The 19,812-nt window shown below is 33.7% G+C and overlaps 1 pseudogene; it reads right to left on the reverse strand.

The window, feature by feature from the left end:
- Nucleotides 1-13,332: 13,332 nt before the first annotated feature.
- On the reverse strand, nt 13,333-13,451 carry LOC126007839 (uncharacterized; annotated as a pseudogene).
- Between the last annotated feature and the right edge of the window lie 6,361 nt (nt 13,452-19,812).

Here is a 19,812-nt window from a genome sequence, read left to right on the forward strand (position 1 = left end):
AGTCCTGTTTATCCTCGTTTCCACTTGTAGAGTTGTTTCCTCCTTGAAGATGCCTTTTGCAGTGGCTAGCTTTGGTCCAGTTGTATTAGAGAACTTCTTTGAGTCCCTCAAGGAGAGTGGATGACACAAACGGTGAAATATAATGAAACAAGAGATCAGAAAATGTATGTGGGAGAGCAGCATGTTCTAAAATTTAATGTCAGAACCAGGGGTATAAATGGGGTATATAGCCAGTCACAGGTATGAAAATAATGCGTACACTTGTAAAGCACACATATCTCTAGTAAACAGAAACATTATAAGTATACATTGTTTGATTTTCAAAACAATTTACCTGGCTAGGGTTGTATACAAAACTTATGAATAGATCTATATTAAGTAAGAGTTCTTAGTTAAAAGGAGAAGGTTAATTTTAACATCTCAAAGCAGTTCCTATCATGCTAGCCTCAGGTGTAAATTAGGGAATTAACAAGGATCTGAGTTTCTCTATCATACTTCCTCTTTCTAAGGGGAAGGGTTTTATTGTTTAAGAGGCAAATTGAAGGAGACAAACTATGTCAAAAAGAATGCAATTCTTTTCCTGGTAAAAGTTCAACAACCCAAAGTTACATCCTGGTCAAACCTTTTTGATATTAATTCTGAGGTAAAAGTTGCTTAATTAGTACTCAAGATCCTTTAGAGATGTCCCATAAGCAGAAGCTGCAAGGGAATTTTAAAGACAAAAAGGAAAGAGGTTGTTTTTTGGTGCTGAGTTTTCTAGGTAAATAGAAATTTGATCAAGGCTATATATGCCTGTAAAATATGCTTATGTTGGGAAGTAAAGGTTCAAATATACACTAAATACAGCAGAAGGGAGAATCATCTTTATGCCAATTAAATGTTTCTTATAAAGCATACAGAATGTAGTTCCAGTAATAGAAATATCATCAACCGTTCACACTGAGGGAAAAAATTTTCAGAGGGCCTATTTATGAGATATTTTTTCAGGAATTTTTGTTCAGCCTCTAAGTGGGATTTGTGATAAAATATTCTTTAGGAAATCTTGAGAGTTCTTTTAGTCTTAAAGTCATGGAATGTTTTACCTACGTGTTCTTCTATATAGCTCTGGATATGATATCAAGGTATTTAATTCATTTGGATTTAATCTTTGTGCATGGTGTTGGATGGAAGTCCGAGTTGCCTTTTTTGCATGTGGCAGACTAGTTGTCCAGCACCACTTGTTGAAGAGGCTTTCCTTGCTCTATTTTGCATTTCTTGCCCCTTTTCAAAGATTAATTTATTGTATGTCTGAGGAACAATCTTTGAATACTCAAGTTTGTTCCATTGATCTGTGGGTCTGTCATTATTCCAGTGCCATGCTGGTTTTATGAATATTGCTTTGTAATATAATTTAAAGTTGGGGTAGGGTATGCCTCCCATATTCTTCTTCCTAAGTGTTTCTGTAGCTATTTTTGAGTGTTTATTGTTACAAATAAATTTCAGGAGTGTTTGATCCACTTCTTTGAAGAATGTCAGAGATATCCTTAGAGGAGTTGCATTAAATTTGTACATTTCTTTGGGGAGTATTGTCATTTTAATGATGTTAGAGTTCCCAATTCATGATCATAGGGTATGTGTCCCCATTTCCTTGTGTACTCTTCTTGAAGCAGTGTTGTATAGTTTTCTTTGTATAGGTCCTTCGCCTCTTTATTTAAGTTGACTCCAAGGTAATTTGAGATTGTGTGACACTAATGTGAATGGAATTGCATCTTTAATTTCCATTTATTTTCTATCATTGGTATATAAGAAGGCCATTGGTTTTTTTTGGGGGGGGTTGGGTCATGCCTGGCAATGCTCAGGGGTTACTCCTTGCTCTACACTCAGAAATCACTCCTGGAAGCTCGGGGGACCATATGGGATGCCGGGATTTGAACTACCAACCTTTTGCATGCATTATCTCCATGCTATCTCTCCAACCCTGGCCATTGATTTTTGTGTGTTAATTTTGTAGCCTGCCACTTTTCTTTCTTTTTCTTTTTTTCTTTTTCTTTTGTGTTTTTTTTTTTTTATTGGGCCACCCCAGTGACACTCAGGATTTACTCCTGGCTATGCACTCAGAAATTGCTCTTTGCTTGGGGGGCCATATAGGATGCCAGGGGATCAAACCGCAATCCATCCTAGGCTAGCTTGGGCAAGGAAGATGCCTTATCATTTGCACCACTACTCTGGCCTCAGCCACTTTTCTATATAAATGTATTGTTTATAGAAACATTTTGGTAGACTCTTTAAAATTTTATAAATGTAATACCATATCATCTGCAAAGAGTGAGAGCTTTACTTTTTCCCTTTCTATCTGGATGCCCTTGATATCTTTTTCTTGCATAATTTCTATTGCAAGTACTTCCAGTATTGTGTTGAGTAGGAATAGTGAGAGGGGGCAGCTTTGTCTTGTACCAGAGTTTAGAGGAAAGGCTTTTAGTTTATCTTCATTGAGAATAATACTTGCATTGGCTTATGATAAATTTTTTCTGTGACTTTTTGTAGTTTACTTCTAATTTCAGTGCATTGAGATCTAGAAGGTAGTCTTCACAGCTATCCACTTGATTTTATGGAGATATGTTTTATGTTTTAGCATGTGGTCTATCCTGGAGAATGACTCATTGGAGAATGTGCATCCTATTTTTGGGGAATGGAGTACCCTATATATATGTCTCCTCTGGCCACTTTTTTCCATTTCTCCTTTCAGAACTAGTATATTCTTGTTGTGTTTCAGCCAAGTTGACCTATCAAAGGGTGACAGGCAGTGTTGAGGTCTTCAATTACTGTTGTTTTGCTAGTGATGTCTTCTTACAGATTTGTCAACAATTGTATTAAATATTTTGCTGGTTCCTCATTTGGTGCATATATGTTTAGTAGTGTGATTTCTTTCTGTTGTTCATATCTTATGGTGTTGGCCTGCATTGCTTCCCCATTGTCACATTTGTAATTTGGTGTTTTCTACATGTTGTGCTGGGTTCATTGGCTTGAAGATGTGCACACTGCAAAGTGAAAGAAAAAGGCTGAGCTCCTCTGGCTTCACCCTTAGTGGGCAGAGACAGCCTACCTCTAATGACGTGCCCTCAGAGAAAATGTTCTGCTGGCGTGCCTTCCTGAGCTGTTTTGGGTGGGGTGTTTGACTGCAGCTTCACATAGTAGAGCATAGGTAAATGTTCAAAATGGCTCCCATGTGCCATAGTACACATCCTGCCCTAATTGTTAATATTTAATTAGAATATTTTCATTACCCTAAAATGATTGTTCTATTTAATTATCTCTCCCATTCTTAGAAACCACTGAATATATTTATAGTCATCTTAATTTTTTTCTTATCCAGAATGTCAAATTAAAATCATAATATATATATATATATATATACATATATATATACTTTTTGGCCTGTCTTTGTTCACTTAGTGATATATATTTCAGGTTATTCTAAGTTTTCCCATGACTTGACGGTTCTCTTTTAAGTATTGAAATAGTCCATGGGCAAGATGCACCAAACTTATTTAAACATTCACCTACTAAAAGTTACCTTGGTTATGTCTAAACTTTAGCAAACATGAAAAAAACAACTATAAACATCCAAATGCAGATTTTTGCATGGATATGTTTCCACTTCCATTAGGAAAATATCAGTGAGGAAATTCTGGGTCATATGATATGAATATGTTTTGTTTTGGAGAAAAACACTCAATGTTTGCCAAAGCAGTTGTACAACTTTGCATCCACCATTTGCGTTTGATAATACCTATTTTTTCATATTTTCGCTATTGTTTGCTATTCTCAGTGACCTATATTAGTGTTCTGGGTGTTTAAATATCTTAATAGGTTATGATAGTATATAATTTCTGCTTTTAATTGCATTTTTTCTGATAAAATATGTGAGTAGTAACTTTTGTTATGATTATTTTCATCTGTTTATGTTCTTTGTTAAAGTTCCACTTACAAATTTATTTTTTCTTTTATTGTTGAGCTTTAAGAGCTATTTGAGTATTTTAGAAAATATTCCTTTTAAAATGTGTCTTTTGCAAAATCTTCTTCCAGTCTGACTTGTCTTTTCATTTTCTGTTTTTGTTCTTTATATAGCATAAGTTTATATTATTGAAGTCCAACTAATTGATCATATTTCTTTTCTTTATTACTTGTTATAGTATTTATTCCAGACTGATTTATTCAGAACTTTAATTATATCTTTGACTTTCTGTAATTTGAAGATAATATGCCTAGACACTATTTCTTTGCAACTTTCTTTGATCTTACTTGCTATTTTCTGAGCTTCCTCAAACTTCATTTGATGTCTGACATAATTTGGGAAATGTTTAGTGTTGAATCTTTTCAATAATACTTCTGTTTCTTTCTTATCCTTTGGGTATTCCCATTATGCCTTTTATATTTTTCCACAAAACTTGTAAATTTTTATAATTTTTTAAACATTGTACTTTTATTTTTAGTTTTCAGATTAAATGTCCCTTCTAGCAAATTTTCTTTCTCCCAGTGTGTCTATGCTACTTATAAGTCTTTCAAAGATGTCCTTAATTTTTATTGCAGTGCAGTTTCTTTCTAGCATTTTCCTATGACATATTAAGTAACTTGGTTTTCGTGGTTATTACTCTGGGTATGCAGAGGGTGAGCCTGCAATGCTTGACCAATTGGGCAGGTAATTGAATGCTCAGGTTCAAAGATGCAGAACTACCTTGGCCCTATGCTACCAGCCACACACTATGATGCTTGGGGCACCATGTGGTAAATTGGAAATCTCCAATTCTTGTGCTATCTACCTTACCTCAGAAGTCATGGTTCATTTCTTTGTTGTTGTTGTTGTTTGCTTTTTCTTTAAACACAGTGATTACAAAATTATTCATAATTGAGTTTCAGTCTTACAATGTATGCCACCTTCACCTATGAACATATACCACCAACAATGTCCCTGGTTCTCCCACACACACACCCCTGCCTGCTTCTGTGGTAAGGCATTTTGATCCTCTCTCTCTCTTCTGTTTTTTTTTAGACATGGTGGTTTGCATTATTATTAGAGAAGGGACATCATGCATATCACTTTATCTCCATCCAACATCCAGTTATTGTCCAGAGTGATCAATTTTAACTATCATTGTCATAGTAGTCTTTGCCATAAAAACTTCACTGCTCCATTATTTGTGGCAAGCTTCCTACCATGTTCTGGTCCTCCTGGCCCTCTATTCTATTGTTTTTGGATATTATTACCACAGTATCTTCTATTTTTGTTATACCTCATAAATGAGTGAGATTATTCTATGTCTATTCCTCTCCCTCTGACTCATTTCACTCAGCATAATACTCTTTCCTAACAGCTGCATGAATCATTTCTTAAAACTCCCTTCTCTCTGGTTTTGAGGTAGAATAGTGGGAAGGACATTTTCCTGGCATAGGTTTAACCTAGATTTTATCCCTGGCACCACATAGGCTCCCTTGGACCCTACCAAGTATATAAGTCAAGTATAACCAAGTGTGATCTCCAAAATCCAAAACCAAACAAAAATCCATTCCATGCCTCTACTTACATTGTAGATCTTGTTTTCTCATACTGTCTACCACTTAGTGCCTAGTGAATTAGAATACACATATATTTTATAATTCTCATTATTATTAGTTCAATATTAATGGCATTTCTGGTGCTCTTGCTTTGTACCTTCATATTTTTCCCTTCTTGATATTCCTTTGTAATTTTTTTCTCTATATAAGCACATTTGGCTGGACTGAAGAGATGTGCTCAGTAGACCTTAGTTATGGTGGCTCTAGCCGATGAGGTTGTGGGAGAGGAAAGCTATTGGCATCACAATTGGGACTGCACTTTTTTCCCCACTGTTGGCATCACAATTGAGCCCAGGTTTCTTTCCTGGGTTAGTCAAGTCTGCTGTACTCATGATCAGGCTGCTTTAACTGGTTTCCCTTGAGAACAGCTTATTTAAAAAGATACTTTACAGCAGTATTCCAAAAATGATTCCTTTCCTTTCCACTGCTGAATGCAGGAGAGACTTTTTTCTGATAATATTGAGTTCTTGTAGGTAAGTCTTATACTATGTTTTATTTATCACATCTTATCTCTTATCCCCCTTGATTTTCTAACACTCACTGCTTGTTTTCACTGAGTCTCTGGCAATTTCTTTCGAACAGGCCAGGTTGTCTGAATGTAAGATGGTTCCCTTGAGAGTGTCATTGATGAGTGCTGAGACTCGAGGGAACTAGAAAATTGCAGACTGTCTTAGGGCTAAAAAAATTCATTCACATTTTGTAATTCTACAACTAAGAATCTTAAAGGGCATCAGTCCTTCCTATCTGGCAAACACTTCAACAAACTGAAAACTCGACATTTCTTAGATGCAAAGGAAAGGAAAGCTCACAGGGCACATTGCTTCATGGAGATCACTGAGAACCAAACGGGCTGAATCGGTCCTTAAAAATGTACATTTTATGTAAGCATTTACTTGGATTAAAAAATAGTTGTCTGTCTACCCTCTAGATAAATCCCATCAGAAACTTGCTTTGAGTGAGATTTGCAAGACTGGTTAATTTGAGTCTATAGCTAACTAGAATTCTAGGGATTCCATGAATGTACCTTCAGATTTCACCTTGTTGGAAATATTCTTGAAATCATTTAAAATTAAGTTTTCTGGGAGGTAACTTTATCCTTGGGGAGTCTTTATTTGTAAATAATTGCTGCACTAAATGGGAAGATTAAATATATTTCCCAGGAAGCAAATCTGGACCTGATTAAAAAGCAAGGAAAGAGCTTGTTAAAGTCAGACCTTTCTATCATCAAAAGGAAAGACTGGTAGATGTCTTTAGTTTAGTTATTCAAAAACACACACACACACACACATACACACAAGTTACTTTGACTTTGATTGAAGTTTTTGAGAGTTTCTGTGGGTGTTTGTTCAATGGTTACATAAAATAGCTTGTTACAAAACAATATACTGTAGAAAGTAACTGGGGAAGGCTTATCTGAATAATATTACAAACATGACAGATTGTTAACTGCAGATATTGATGTTGAACTGCCATGTGTGAACAAAAATGTGACCATTATTTTGCTATGGTTTTGTTTCTCAAGGTCCTTCTCAGTACAAGTAAGCATTCAGACTTTGTTTTCATTTGCTGGTCAAATTACCCAAATGTATTTCAGCTGGGATTGTCCAATAAGGTTAATATTACAAAACCTAAACTTACCCAAAAAAAGCATTGCTTGTAGGTGACCTTGTCTTTCTAATTTCCTAGCTTCTTTCATTCCTGTTTCCTCTGACCTCTGTACTTATATTTGGCTGAAGCTGTTTTTCATTCTCAGCCATGTCCCAGTGCTGCTTCTGTTTAACTGAAATCTGATGTTTTCATTTGAATCTGTGCACTAGTAATGTGGGCTCTGGAAGCAGAGCAAGACCAAGGAAATGGGTGCCGGGAGTTTAGTTGCTATGTGATCAAGGCAACAAGAGGATACAGACAATCTCGGATAGGTCTTTAGAAGTGTGCATCTCCTCTTACAGATCTTGGCCATAGGGACTCTGTTTTTCGAGAATCTCAGAGAAAGGAATCCATGGCACTTGAGATGAACTTTGAAGAGATCTGACCCTCTCCACACAGGAAAAGCTGAGCTCTCAGGGCACTGTCCTCTGAGATACTGGCAGTTAGAGGGGCACAGAGGTATCTGTGGCTCCTTTTCCCTTTTCATTTCAAAGTGCAGAACTGTAGAATGTTTAAAAGTTTCCTTTTGTTAAATTTTCTATTTTGTTTTCACCTGATTTGAAGGCAACTGATATCTGTCAAGGATCCTTACTTAGCATTTCCAAAATTTTGATGCTCAGATATAAAAAATACACTTGATTTTCATCTTTCATCTCTTGACAACAGACAAAGTTAAAAATATAATGAAGTTAATTAACTGGGAGCTAATCAGAGGCATGAAGATTTGTGACATTTGAACTGTACAGATATGTAGTGTCATCTGATGGTTTTGTACAAACAAAAATCAGCATAATCATTCAACTAACGTTCCCTCCAGCCCCTTTGGAGAGACCACTCAGTGGCTGGAACAATAGTACATCTAAGGGGTAGGGTACTTGTCTTTCACAATACTGACCCAGATTCAATCCCTAAGCACCACTGCAGTGATCGCTGAGCACAGAGCCAGTAGTAAGCCTTGAGCATGGCCCGAACTTCCCAAACAGGGATGCTAAAAAGGAGAAGCCAATCAAATTTAGAAGCTGAAAATTATATTTTTTGCAGTTGGTTTGAGGCAGGCATAGATAAACTTTCTTAAACCAATCCTTGCTTACTCATTGTATAAATTTCTTTTAATGGCAAAGCCTTAAATTTTATTCTGTTTTGGTTTTGATTTGAGAGACCCTGACTTGCAAGGAGTTTATTGAGTATGCATAAAACAAACCTCTATTGTTATGATTGGGGCGATTATTTTTGCTATATCTGAACTTCAAACTTATCCAAATGGTAAGTCTCGTGGGGATAGATATATCTGTTTGTCAAGGGATGTTTTAGTTTTCTATGAAATAAAAATATTTTTATAGAAATTTTGTATCTTATTTCTATTTTGCTTTCAGATTCTTTCACATTCCTTATTAATCGCTCATCATTTGCCTCCTCTGGAAGTTCTTTGCATCTTTTATGTCGTTAGTTTCTAAAAGATACAAATGCAGTAGCAAGTTTTAAAGCCACAGTGTAAAATAATGTCAAAATCCAGTATTTAATGACTGAGTCATGCAATATTCTGAAGCCTAAAAGTTACTTTTTATTTTTCTCAATGTTTTAAAAAGTTTACATTGGTACTTGGAATTAGTCATGGAAGATGTTTGATGTCATTTCCTCCTGAAGTTCCATAATCCACGACTCTAACAGATTTATCTCAGGCTTCTTCTTCTTTTCTGTTTTTTCACTTTATCTTTTTTTGGTGTGGCTTTATGATCAAGTCCTTGGAACTTATTTAGATATGGGAAAAGTAGTAAAAATTTAATGTGTTTTCTCCAGTTTTTATTTATTTTTCTATAAAATATGTCAGAATTCTGATACAAAGTTTTATACCTTCAATTAGTTATTTCTTTAAACTTTGTCAATCCAGAGTCTCCCTTAAAGCATCTTTGTAAGATTCCCAATTTAATAGGTACAATGAAATAAACTGTATGTAAGGCTGAGACTGAGAATCCTATATTTTCATATCAAATATAGAATAACTAGGAATATGAATGCTTGCCTTTCTCTACCACTATGAATAGGAAAAATGGACAGCTCCATGAAACAGGGACTGTCTACAACTAGGAATATTTCTATTTCAACAATTATAATATTCTAGTCACAGAATTCATATCAACAATGAAATTACAAATAAAAATGTAGATACTTTTGTATACCCAATGTATATTACACACTATGTATGTTATATATATATATATATATATATATATATATATATATATATATATATATATATATATATATATATATATGGAAATATGTGGCCAGAGAGACAGTGCAGCAGGTAAGGCACAATGTTAACCTGGCTCCAATCACTGCTATCCCATATGCTCATCTGAGTACAGCAGCAAGCTATGACACCAGAGCAAAACTTGGTACAGTCGAAAGACAAAAGCCAAAAAAGCAAAAATAGAAATACTTGCTAGCAAATGCTATCTATGTAATTTGTTTGAAGTCATATTGAAGTTTATAATTTGCAAACAGGTCTGTTGCCGCATCCATATCGGTGACATGGCAGATCTGATGTACATTTCTTTGGACAAAAGTTACTTGCATTTTTATTGGTTCTATGATGACTTTGAGCTTTACAGAGTTACAACATAGTTTAGTCAAAGATAAAGGAAAATTTGAGATAATCTAGACAAATGAATTGATTCGGAACATCACATGATTATAGAAAAACCTTTGTTTTTCTCACAACTAGCTCTGAAACTAGTGAACTAGGGTTCACTCTACAAATGCATTATATGGATGGTGAGAAAGTCTTTAAAGTTCTTACTTGATTATTTCTCTCTAATTTATGACACTTTATCCATTCCAAATATTTATATGCAATTTTGTGAACTTTCTAGGTCCCTAAATGCTGAGATATATCAGAGCAATTTCCTTGATGGTTGATATATATACTAATATAGCTAGTCAATCTCTAGACAACAGGAGAAAGTCCTAGGTTATTTGTGAAGACATAATTACCATCATGTCTCCTGAAGAGGTCCTGCTATAACTCCTGACAGCTCTTTTCTGTTGAAAGTTGTGAAACACAACTCTACCTCTTGTTTTAACAAACTTTAGTATTGCAGGCCTCTCGTTGAAACCACTTTAATATCAGTGATTGCATAAATTAGAAATTTGATTCTTACTGTTTATATATTGTGTTTTAGACATGCATGTGCCTATCTTAAAAGTATCACTTTATGATCAAATATTCCTATTTTATTTTATTTTTATTTAAATTAGAATTTTTTGGGGGGAAATGATGATGAGGCTCACAGAATGTCAGAAAATTTCCATCTTTTCCAATTTCCTTGACATGATTTGTTCAATTACTAGAGTGATTAAAGTTTTCAAAACTCGTCTAGGTCAGCTCTCTACTTTGACTACTAGTAAAAATCCATAACCATATAATGGTGTATATATAGTATATATATATATACATATACATATATGTATATATGTAATAGTAATCATAGATCTCTGAATATCTTACCAAGTCTTACCAAAACAGATATTCTAGTTCTGGAGAGTAGGAGAAGCCTGTAACTTATAAATAAAAGTATATTTTTTAGTTTAAATCAAAACTAAGTAAGGAACATTTCTACTTTTCATTTCAATTATGAGAAAAGATCTCAATAACTTTAATTTATGTCACAAGGTAAAATATAAGAAAAAATGAGTTTAGAAGAGGAGAAAAATTTTAAAGGGTTAACATACAAAGTAGTAATGTAAGAGGGGTGAGAAATTGCTGTGGCTGTAACAGTACAGAGGTTCGAAAGAAAGAAATAACCTTTTATCTCCTCTTCTAGTAGAATAAAAGTCAGTCTAATAGCTAAGTATGGAGGAGTAATTTGACATGTGAACAAAAATCTTTGGAGTGGAGGCTCTGTTCAGAAGTGGTAATCTTCAACACCACAGCTTCACACCTATCTGCAGCTGAGAATAAACCAAAGTTGGATGCATGGCTTAACTGAAATTTGGCCATGTAAATAGATACATAGATATCTCTTAGGCCATAGAGTGCATAGGCAGTCTGGTCATGTCAAAGATAAATGAAGACATCAAGGAATTTTATCTGAAATGTTTAGGAAAGAATTGGTTCTTTGTATACATCAGTTTGGAGAACACACAACTTGGGAAGAATATTTTACTATCACAAATTTTCAGAGCACAACACTTAGGAAAGTTTGACAATCCTTATACCATTTGTGTAATCTAATTTATTTCTATTAACTAGATCTTCTTAAGAAACTTCTCCAGCTGTATCCTCCAAGAAAGGAACTGATTTTTTTTTTATTTTTAGAGGAAAAGAAACAAAGGCAAACTGAATACAATTTTACAAGAGATATTATGAGAAAATTGGTCTTTGGTAGTTCTATTTCTGAAGAGGTACCAAGCTTTAAGCTCTTAAAATGAGGCCATGTAGCTGGAACTTTCATCACATTTTTGCTTAGTATTCCCATGTGAATAATTCTAGACAATTGTAAGCCTTGTGAAGAATATATTTGCTCTAAAAGAATACACTAGAATGTTCTTGCGTAAGGAATGAGACCTATCCTATTAGTCTGAGCACTGGGCTGGAAGAGAGAATTCTGGTGTCTATTTACAGCTTCAATGGAGCTATGCTATTGTCCCTTGGGCCTCTTCTGCCTCATTCTCTATGAGTCTACAAGTTATTTGTAAAATCATTCTGCAAGCTATTTTATACTCAGATATATTAACCATATATGTAACCATAATTAAAGTATATATATTTATAGTGTATATATATATTTAAAGTGTATACACATACTACATATATATTAGATGCTGCTTGAGGTACATATATAAGTAAACAGAAATCTAGAGGTATATAAATTATGTATGTTAAAAACTTTATAATCCTTAAAAATAAAATAGAACATTGAATGCTTAATCTAAATACAACTTGTATAAGCTCTCCATATATGACCCTTTATTTAATACTTGCAATCATATAATCAAACATAATTTAAATATGACTTAGTTATATTTATATTTTATATATAAATTAAAATATGTTATGTAATAAATAAAATTTATTAAATTATTTATTTTACAAAGTGTAATAATCTTGATATATCTTTCATTTAATCCTTTATTAAATTCTTACAATCATTTAAACAAACTTATCGAAATATGACTTTAGTCTAAGCTCTTGATATGTAATTCTTTATTTATACTTGCAAACTTTGGGGTTGAGTTTGTTAACTTCATTTTAAATAGCAGGTTAACTAAAGGAAAGAAGCTAGAAATTACTAGCCTAAACTCACATACTAGCAAAGTAAGGTTTTGTTATCTCATTGATTTGACTTAACTGACTTACTATTGATGCTAAAATAGGTTGATTAGTGCTATTAAACTTCTGATCAACTCTCTATGATAATGAATGGCTCACCTGGTAGAAAATCTTTGCAAGTTAAACATTTTAATTGCTTTGGAGGAAAAATAAGTTTTTGCTTAGATTTGATAAAAGTTCATACTCATAATTGAATGCCATCCATAGTTGGAAAATTTGTAAATATATATAAAATTTGTAAATATATATATATATATATATGTAAGTTGATGCATGCCCTTCCACTTCATAGTTATCTAATAGTTAATTATACAGAATAATTATAAGTTTTGTTGGGGATGCTAATATGGATGGCATTAGTTTTATTTCAGTTTCAAGGTAATTCTAGATTAAATGCAGACTACCAATCTTGCCATGTGGTATTGTTCTTCCTTTGCATAGGCAAATTAAAATGGGAAATTATATACAAACACGTTCTTTTCTAATAGAGATGGGAACATAAATCTTGTAATGCAGTAGAGCAAATGCAGACATTTCTGTTAACACACATGTGCTTTCAAGCCTAATACATTATGCAATACCCTACTTTCGATGTTTACTATTGGTCATTTTCCATGTCCAGACAAGCCTCTACATATAGAAGTTTGTGAAATAGTAGTGAGATTGTTACCACTTAAAAGTTATTGTTATCACTCTTATTTGTTATCACTTAAGAGTTTTAAGACTCTATGTTAACATTTCTTTTCTTTTCTATTTTTTTAAGCCTACAGCACCAGGTATTCCCAGGTGGTCTCCCATCCAAGTACTAACCAGGCCTGGCCCTGCTTAGCTTCCAAGATCATACAAGATCAGATGCGTTCAGAGTGGTGTGGCCATAGACTTATGTTAACATTTCAATGGCAAATTTCAATGGCATTAATTAGGCAATTATATCTCTCAGAAAATAAAATTATGGGGAATTGTAGGAAAAAACCAAACAACTTAGGAATTTGAGTTTTTCCAAATAATCTCTTGTTACCAAGCTAGTAAGTATAAACTGAGTCAGAATGAAATAAAGAAAAATGCATCTTTAGAATGAATATCACCACTCCAGTCTATATATCAGATCAGTCTTGAGTTCTTAAAGCTATTTTCTGCTTAAGAAATAAAGAGTTCTAAAAATTACAGTCACATTTAACTCACAGCAGGCTGAGGCTTTTATTTCCGTGAGATCAGAGTGTCCCAGAGCAAAATTTGGTGCTAAAAGTGAATTAAAGGAACATAGAAAGTGAAAATGAATTTCCTGAGCTAGGCCATATGTTCAGTTTTCCAAAATTTGTTTTCTAGTAGCTCAGAGCCACTGTGTTTATTTGGGAACTTGCAAACTCTGTCTCTGAAAGAACTGGTGAAGCTGCACAAGGTAAATACAGCACTTCTTAGTGTTTTTTGTTCTCCTCCCTGTAAAATGACATGTCAAGATTTCTAAAAAACTCTTGTGTCTTTTGAGATGACCAGTTCCAATAAGATACTCTCCAAATATGAGTATTTAATAGTCTATTAAACAAACAAAAACCTTCAATGATAAAGTTAAATCTTTAAAGACAGATATATAAGTATAATAATGTATTGGAAAATGTTGACCCATAAAGTAACACCACAATCCAAAATATCCTATGTAGTGAAAATTTTGCTAGAATTACAAAACAATAATTTTTTTTCCAGTGTGGGTACACCCAGCAGTGTTTAAGATTTACTCATGGCTTTTCATCCATGCATCACCATGGTGAATTTGGGTGACCAAATGGTTGTTGGGACCAAACTTTGGTTGGCCACGTACAAAGCAAATAATCAATCTACTGTACTAACCTGGCCCAGCAATTTGTTAATGACCTAAGAATGTCAATACATAATTCTTAAAAAAATAAAGGGATTTTTAAATACATATTTTAGTTAAACCCTGTGATTATAATGTTGTTCAAAATTGAGTTTCAGTCTTATAGTGTTCACCCTACCTTTATTCATAAACATTTCCTACCATCAGTGAACCTTGATTCCCTCCCCATTCCCTTCCTGAATGCCTCTGGGGCAGGCACTCTGATCCTCTCTGACTGTTGCTCTTTGTATTTCTTCTTTTTATGCAGTGTTATACATTATTGCTAATGGAGTGATATCATGTATATCACTTTACCTCCATCCAGTACCCAGTTAATATCCCAAGTAATTAGTTTTCAATTATCAGTCTCATAATGGTCCATTCTTTGCTTTAACTGCACTGCTACACTATCTGTGCCAATCTTCCTACCATGATCTGGTCTTCCTATTTCTTTTCTCTATTGTCTCTAAATATTATTATAACATTATCTTGTATTTTCTTATATTCCATAAATGATTGAGACTGTTCTATGTTGTCTGTCCCTTTTCTTCTGACTCATTTCACTAATCATAATATTTTCCATGTCCATACATGTTTAAGCAAATTTCAAGACTTCATCTTTCCTAACAGCTGCAAAGTATTCAACTGTGTTGATGTACCATAGTTATTTAGCCATTCATCTTGTTCTAGGGCACTTGAACAAGTTGTTTCCAAATTCTGTCTATTTTACATATTGCTTTGAACATTGGAGTATAATGGGCACTTTTGTATTATGTTTTTGTATTCCTCAAATATGTCCCTACAAATGGTATTGCTGATTCCTATGGGAGCTTAATTTCTAGTTTTTTGAGGTATATCATATTGTTTTCCCTAAAGGCTAAACAAGTTGGCATTTCCACTATCAGTGAAAGAGAGTTCATAAAGGGATTTTCTAATGTAGTAACATATTTTACATTGTGTTAAAGTTTGTGTTTCATTTGTACTGCCAAGAAGTCTTTACTCAAGAAATATAGTATGCCTAAAAATTATAATATTAATGCTAGACATTTTCCAAAAACAGTCTGGACACAAAGTTACAAATGAACTAGACTTTCAATTTCTGGACAAAAGTTCTAAATCATCATCAAGTACTTTAGTGGGTAACTTTCCTGGTATATTTAGCAATTTAGACATCCTCTCTGTATTTACATTACTCAAAGTTGTTGTGTTTTTTTGTTTGTTTGTTTGTTTGTTTTTTGGTTCTTGGGCCACACCCGGCGGTGCTCAGGGGTTACTCCTGGCTGTCTGCTCAGAAATAGCTCCTGGCAGGCACGGGGAACCATATGGGATAACGGGATTTGAACCAACCACCTTTGGTCCTGAATTGTCTGCTTGCAAGGCAAACGCTGCTGTGCTATCTCTCCGGGCCCTCAAAGTTGTTTTTTGACACTTGCTTTAAGATTCATAGTGGCTACCCCTATTATGTTTTTCTCACTTGTCCCATGAATTTATTTTCTAGGTCCCTAAAGCATTTTGTTCTTTTATTTCTTCAGTCATATATGATTATCTCAAGTTTTTGCTTATTTGTAGGCAAATAAATATTTAAATGTGATTTATAGATCTCATAATGCAGTTCTGAGTTATAGTGATAAGAAGACTCAAATAAGAACACTGTCGATATGGCCACATTACTTCTTTGCTTTAAATGTCAAAAAAAATCTAAAATGCATCATCTTTTCTATGAAACACTCATGAATTGTCAGTAAATCTCTAAGTTCTTTTTGGTCACTTACAGTTTAAGATACCAGGGGATGGAGAGATAGAATGGAAGTAGGGCATTTGCCTTGCATGCAGAAGGATGGTGGATCGAATCCCAGCATTCCATGTGGTCCCTTGAGCCAGGAGTAATCCTTGAGTGCTGCCAGGTATGACCCAAAATCCAAAAACAAAGATGCTCAAGACTTAGTACTTTGCTTTGCTCTCTAGTATAATTGCTAGTGGATTCTGTTTTCTGCCTGGACTTTGGCTTATATGAAGAGGGTTCATTTTTACATAAAGTAGAAGGCAGCATTGTTTTTGACGATTTTATGGTTGATTTAATGGCCGTAGTATTTTAAAGTTCTGCATTTAGCACTTGCATTTGCATTTAGAAATAGGAATGATTGAATAAGAAATATAACACAGTAGGTAAGATGCTGATTCTGATGTGGCTAACTCTGACTCGATCCCTAGTACTACTACATCTGGATCCCTGAACCTCTCCAGGAGTGATTCCTGAGCATAGAGCCAGAGGGAAGTCCTGAATCTTGCCAGGTGTGGCTTCAAAACTAAGCAGTTTTTAAAAAATGATAAATATTATATTAGCCCATTTTGTTTTAAACACCACCTTTATTTCCCTAAATAGCTATTAAATATTTTTATTGAAATAAGCATCATTCAGCTTTATACAGGTCTTAGGGGTACAACCGTATGATTTAACTTTAGTGTTTTTGTAGGAGTAGTGGTGGAATGAGAGTTTTGGGGGGTTATGAAGTGGTTGCTTCCCCTACCTGACAGTGCTCAGGGCTCATTTCCAGAACTGTACTCCTGAAGAATTTCTTATGGCACTCAGCGCACATATCTGGATCTTCGTTTGACATTAATATACTTTAGTACATTACAATATGACAGTGTCCTGTTATTCAAATGGATTTATTCCTATATCTCATTTGTTTTTTATAGACATTTGTAGGAAAAGATTTAAAGCACATCTCTTCTGGATTAGCATACCAGTAAATGTGTTTTGTATTAGATAGGACATAATTATGAGAAAGAGGGACAGAGAAGTGATAACTATTTTCTCTTCTCCTTAATTCACTAAGCCATTGTCCCAATACATGCATACTCTAATATGAAGAGCCAGAAGTCTCATTATGGGGAAATGCATACTGGTCAAATGGCTTTTCATTGTTGTATAAAATGCCTCAGGCCAGAATCTTGTGTGCATAGTTTAGAATCAGGCCAGAAAAAAAAGATTCCCAAATAACTGCCAGGTGATCTTAGAGTAGCAGAAGGTGGTCTCTTGCCACTACATCTCAATTTATTATCTACTCTCCAATGGTGAGATCCTGGAAGACTATATACCAATATGGATATTATGCAGTTGTCAGCAGCAAAGGTGTCCTGTAAGGCTGTTGAACTTTCTCACAATGTCCCTCAGAGGAGTTCTGCAGTGTAAGCATCTGCTAATGTGTTTCATCTTCAAAGTTCTAATACCAGCAAATTTAATGAACTGGAAAGAATCTTAGAAAACTGTAAGGTGAGTATGTTTTCCTTTCCAACAGTTAGTCTCCAGCAGAGAGATTTAATTATCGAAAATTGTTTGAGATTACAGATTTATATATTTCTTTGCCTACTAATTGGGAAGAGGGCTGAAAAGTACTACCTGAATCAGAGAATTAAAAATATAATCATAATTGCTGATAGTTTTAATATTATAAACTAAGATATTTAATACTATAAAAGTTTTGGCTTCTAAAATATTTTCTGCATGTGTTTTATCTTTCTTAGTCATAGAGGATATTTAATTTGGTGATTGTATAGGAAAATTATCATTAGGTACTGAGATTTTTGCAAATGCATTATATATATTTGCCTATATGAATTAAAACTAATCATTTTTAAGAAAATTTGTAATTATCAAAGCTATATATTTTAAACAGCTATTGTACTTAAATCACTAATTTAATGATGCAAGAGATGATTTCTAATAATGTTCTATATTGTTTAAGTAAATTACCCTCAACTTGCAATATGAACATTGTAAAAAAATTGCAAACTATAAATTTGCCAAACTCAATTATTCCTGAGAATAAATATTAATACATTTTCAAATAAATTTTCAAAGAATAATTTTCTTGGGGGTCCTTAAAACTGATAACTGCTTTTCTTGTGATCTTTTATAGCCATGATCTTTACCCTGATATGGGGTGTGACATATGTATTGGATACTAAGGTCTGATGCAAAACTTAGTTTTCATATTCAGGTTAATTAAATTCCAACTAAAATATATTTCTTCAATGAGAAGAATAAGAACTTATCTATTTGTACATATTTTTATCACTGGTTATAATTACATAAATAGGATTAGGTTGCAGCTTTTAGTTTGGAATTAGGTTACTTTTTATTTAAAATTATGTATTATCTAAATTATATGATATTATACAAAATATATGCATTCTTTGAGCATATATAGGAAATAGCTGCTTTATTTATTATAAGACTGAGACTGATGGTAATAAATGTAAACTAATACTTTTTTTTCATAATTTCTACACATATATACACATCCTTTACATAATAATATACCTATTTAAATTCTCATTTATACAGAGCACAAAGGAATGCAGAAAGAGACTTAGTATAAGAAATTTTGCAAATGTGAATTTCTACAACCCGTACCTGAAAATAGGCAAAGCATTTTTGGATGAGCAATGTAATTGATATTAATGGCAACTTCTTTTTTTTTTCGTTTTTGGGCCACACCCGGTAACGCTCAGGGGTTATTCCTGGCTATGCGCTCAGAAGTTGCTCCTGGCTTGGGGGACCATATGGAACTCCGGGGGATCGAACCACAGTCCGTCCAAGGCTAGCGCAGGCAAGGCAGGCACCTTACCTCTAGCGAATGGCAACTTTTTGAATGGATATTTTGTCCTATGACATACTTATCTATACACATCTGTTCCTGGTTTCGGTGTTTATCAGATATGGCCTAATATATAACATTGAATTATACCTATTTTACACCACTTATATTCTCTCCAATTAGAGTGAAAATTTTCTATTAGTGCTATTTTATTTTCTATTAAAGAATTAGAGTTCGATTGAAAAAGGAATTTATCTATGCATCCCTCCATACTATATGTATATATATATATATTTCTCATATCCATAAACAACATAGACAGTAAATCGAAAACATTTTGCTAAAACTAAATGATTTTGGAAAATCTGCCATGGCATGCAAACAAAATGTAAGTAATGAACTGAGCAGTGATTAATGGAGTAATTAGTCTGAATAGTTGAAGAATGCCAAGGATATATTGTTACTACAAGTATCACTAACAATTTAGAAATGGCAGTAAATGAATGATTAATTTATTTTTCTGAGCCAATAGATTTTCTTCACAAAATAAAGATAAACTTTAGAAACATCATGTATCAATGTTCAGTTTTTGGAAGCCTTTCAGAATTAGAGTAAAAATGCATGCCTTTTAAAAACAAAAGAACATACAGATTAGGAGAGAAGCATTCTCTAGTCTGAAAACATTTCTCAAAAATTAGTATTAAAAGTAATGGCAAAGAATTAGAAATTAAGCATAATGTTATACAGGTTTGAATTTTAGATATTGATACTCATTATATCTTCCT

Source organism: Suncus etruscus, chromosome 4 (assembly GCF_024139225.1).
Source record: "Suncus etruscus isolate mSunEtr1 chromosome 4, mSunEtr1.pri.cur, whole genome shotgun sequence".
Lineage (NCBI taxonomy): Eukaryota > Metazoa > Chordata > Mammalia > Eulipotyphla > Soricidae > Suncus > Suncus etruscus.